At 40.7% G+C, this 4,246-nt stretch overlaps 1 long non-coding RNA gene across 1 annotated transcript; it reads right to left on the bottom strand.

Moving 5' to 3' along the window:
- Nucleotides 1-417: 417 nt before the first annotated feature.
- On the bottom strand, nt 418-3,766 carry LOC125754807 (uncharacterized). Its single transcript, XR_007409660.1, has 3 exons — nt 2,416-3,766; nt 1,130-2,228; nt 418-988 (listed from the first exon to the last, which is right to left on the bottom strand). It is a non-coding gene; the product is annotated as an uncharacterized LOC125754807 (long non-coding RNA).
- Between the last annotated feature and the right edge of the window lie 480 nt (nt 3,767-4,246).

A 4,246-nucleotide genomic window follows, 5' to 3' on the forward strand; every position in this document is an offset into this window, starting at 1 on the left:
CCTGAGTATTGTTAATCCTGCTTCAAGGAATTCGTCTAAACGCAATCCATGCTTGATTTTCATTCATAAGGAGCTCCATGGTCTACATGGACTCTAATTGGAAAATTAGTATTGTTTCCAAAGCCCCAGCTAAGTCTCAAAATGAGATGCCCTCAGTATGACATGCATATCTAATTTCTTCCATGGCTGCATAAAGTAAGCTAGAAAAGCATTCTCAACCGCTCCTGACAGCTTTTATCACAGGCTATTCAACAAATGTTTTCTGTCCACTTGTCCAAGAAAGCTGATTAGACAAAACAGCCGGTGGAGGCAGAAAGGAAAACATTCACTACTTACCAAGGGAATACAAAAGACATTTAAAATGAGTGAACAGCAGACACAGAAATGATTCTGGGAAGAATTACATACACATTTTTTTTATTGTAAAATTGTCAGGAGCGCGGTACTCTACAGTGTTGGAGGCTGATGTGCCATTACGTGGTAGGATAGATGGGATTCTTTGGTTTTTACATCAAATGGATCTAATGCAGGCTCCCACTGAATACAAAATTCACCTCTGTGTGGTTCCCAGGTCACTGCTGTCTAGACGATTTCTCAGAAAATCTACATGATCTGGAATGTCCAAAACACATAGGAGCCTCCGTTCAGAAAAAGATTATCCTGAAGCCCTGGATCTTCTCCTACTTCTTATAATCAATTTGCTCCTTTCAAACGGAGTCAAGGGTTATTGGTAGTTAATATGGAGAAAGGAGTCTTCCGTCTGTCCCTTTCTCCCCAACACACAAGCAAGGGAAGGTTGGTGTTCATTACAAAATTTCAAATTCCCATCTTTTCATCTCTTACAGGATTCCTTCACTACTATAGTCGAGCAATTCTGATCTTAGTTGAACATCCCCCAATGCTTTTGCTTTATCTTTTCTCCGTCACATTCCAGTTTCCCATGTCCTCCACCCGCTTGACAGATCATCCGTGGACAGATGAGGCCTGGCTGGGAGGGAGCAAAAGAAGAAAGGAGAAGAAGGAGGAAGTGGGCTTCGAGTTTTGTGTCCGAGGGGCACATGGCTCCTCGGCCACGCCCACATGAGTCCAAAGTCCCTGCGAATTTAGGTAGAGAGCCAAGCCAACTCACCCTGCCCATTCCTCTTCTGGCTCAAACGTTACTAACCAGGTCCAGGAAGGACCTTGGCACTTGTAGAGGTCAGCTTAAGGGTTTCCGGGAAACTTCTGCGGGATTTGATTCCTATGATACATGAGAATTTAGCTATGGAATTGCTTTAGAACCAACATCTAAAAAAAAAAAAAGAAAAGAAAGAAAGAAAGAAGAAAGAAAGAAAGAAAGAAAGAAAGAAAGAAAGAAAGAAAGAAAGAAAAAGAAAGAAAGAAGAAAGAAAGAAAGAAAGAAAGAAAGAAAGAAAGAAAGAAAGAAAGAAAGAAAGAAAGAAAGAAAATCGTAAAATATCCTAGTGGATTTTTCACAGATTGGTGCTATTTTTTGTTATCTTTAGATTAGAAGTGAAGAACAGGTCTGCAGTAGTCAGACCTCATGGATTCAGATCTGAGGTTTACTAGTAAGTAGCTCTGTAAACGTAGACCAGGGTGTGAGCCTCTCTGTGCTTCAATCTTTTCATCTGTAAAATGGGGATGGTTATTAAATTTCATTTACAGGCATTAAATGCATGGCTTTTATGCATTGTAATGGCTCAATGCATATTGATTATTACCCTTTCTCCTCTTTACAGCAAGACTATCTTTAACTAGGGGTAGTTGAATCTACCTACAATTTTGGAGGTACCATAACCAGTTTGGATGTAAGATATTTTAACATTTTATATGTACATATACATGTACACATGTGATGTACACACACACACACTCTGAAAGTCCTGAGTCAGAAAATAATAAAAGCGAAACTAACTTTGCCTGGTTTTCTAAGGGTAGACTCCCATTATTTTCCCTAACTACATCACCATGACAACTTCCTCTATAAGAAGAAAATATAAGGGACAGCACAGCAGCCTGGGTTGAGAGGAGGCAGTTGTATTGCTCTCTTGACCAGTAAACCATGTTGACTTGAGACCATCTTCCCCCGGGTTCTCGGTTTCTTTATAAATGATGCAATTTTATCTTTGGAATGTATTAAAGTATAAATGAACGCTCTAATCAAAAAGGTAAGGCTGATTCAGATAATCTCTGCACCCCTCTCTTCTTCTCCTTTCGATGCTGTAATCCTGTCCAGAAAAAAAAAAAATTTACATCTGAGTATTTCTGTATAAAAGCATTCCATACACATGACCCTCATTTGCTCCTCATGGAGAGAATTAAATTCAATTAATATCTATGGCAGACCCACTATGTCCTCATTGCTGTGTTTGTTTTATACCAGTCTTTCCCTTCAAAAAAAAAAAAATCCTTTACCTTTCTCACTGGAGGACGCTGACACACAGTAGCTAAATGATCTGCTCTCGTTCACACAGACGACTTGGGTGACTGGCTGCGGAGCATTGGCCAGGCCTGGGTCTCATGCTCTCCCCCAAATCCAGAGGGTGAGGTCTTCCCACCTGCATCATAGACAATGAAAAAGAGGAGAGAAGATGTTCTTCAGATAGAAGAAATGGGCCATTTTACCTCACAGGGAGATCTAGCCAGACAAAATCACATGCTCCCTCTAGTTATTGTGAACACAGAGCCTTTTTCTCCTCCCCATCCTCTATCCTACTGTCAAGTAAATTTTCGAAAGAACCATTCATTAAAACAGAGTCTGTCAGTGACTCGGTTGGAGTATAAAATTAAAATGTCTGAACCTGTCACCCTTTCTGATCTGGCCGCATTGATCTTTCCAGTGTCATACGTCCTCCCTCCCTCTGCTGCTCACTGAGTCTGTGGTCTATGTCAAGAAGTCCTTCGTGCGGCTTCATGCGTCCACACCTCTTTCTTCTACCCTGTAATTTTACCCCTCTTTCTCTGTATGGAGAAGCATAGCCTTCCTTTATGTGTCTGTTCATGTGTCATTTTCCTGGTGTCTTCCTCCCTGGAGAGCGTCACTCACCCTTCTTGTTACCACCTCATCTTCCCAGCCTCTGGGAGGGCACATATCGGTCTCAATGAGTCAGATGAGTGTCCGTTGGATCTGAATCCCTTCCTCCATACCCCAATGCCCTGCGGGCTTCTTAAGTGAACCTCTTTTCTGTTGCATTTTGATACTCTTGGAGTCTAGCACAGAGTCCACAGTAAAGTGAGTGCTCCAAAAATATTTTCAAGGTTTGTGATTTACTGACTGGCTGAATGAAGGTATAAATAAGCACATTTGTGTATGTGATCTGAATTGACTCCTAACTTTGGGCCACTCTTCTTTCAAATTTCTTTGTTGAAAGGAAATACTTTGAGACCAACTCAAAAGGGATATTAATATCAAATATTTTAGAAACAGTCAAAGGCCTCATGAACTTGGGGGCATTTTCCAACCATATGCTTTTCATCTCCTGGTTCAGCTGATATAGTATGGAAGTAATTGAATAGCCACTCTTTTCTGGGATGTCAACATACATTTATCAAGGTTTCCAGGCGGTTAGTTTCTCCTTTGAAATTTTAAAAGATGTGACTCTTGGCAATACAACATAAACATTAGATTATATTCCTGATTTTTGCTTAAGAACTATCATTTGATTCATCTGCCAAGATAACTTCATTATGTCCTTGGGGCAATTCAATACACCAGCTATTTGTGTCTCCATTTTTCACATTCACCAAGCAAGAGCTCCAAATCCTAAAAGAAGCCAGCACGAACCTTCAGGAGGTAGAGTTAGAAGGTAGGGCAGAGGGAGAGCATTAACTACTGAGGGTTTTCAGAGACTTGTTAAAAACAAGATACAAAAAAAAAAAAAACAAACAAGATACAATATCCCCGTCACACACACACACACACACACACACACACACACACGCCATCAAAATAACTTCTCTGTCTTGTCTTTTCTTCTTCCCATCAACGAGTTTTGAGTTAATGTAGGTTTTACGCCAACTGCATCTTTTCAGACATTGTAGTTCTTTATTCACACAATGCATTGCATACTAGTTAGTGGCAAACACGGGTCATCCTTGATCATAACACATGTACAGTCCCGGCCACATTCTACTTTAAATGCCAAGCACAGAACCTTAAGGCTGGGTTGACATGAGAAAGAAGATCCTGGACTCTGGTATATGAGGACTAAGAGGGATGAGGGCAGCAGCCCCAATCACAGCATTG

The sequence above is a fragment of the Canis lupus genome, chromosome 3, assembly GCF_003254725.2.
Source record: "Canis lupus dingo isolate Sandy chromosome 3, ASM325472v2, whole genome shotgun sequence".
Lineage (NCBI taxonomy): Eukaryota > Metazoa > Chordata > Mammalia > Carnivora > Canidae > Canis > Canis lupus.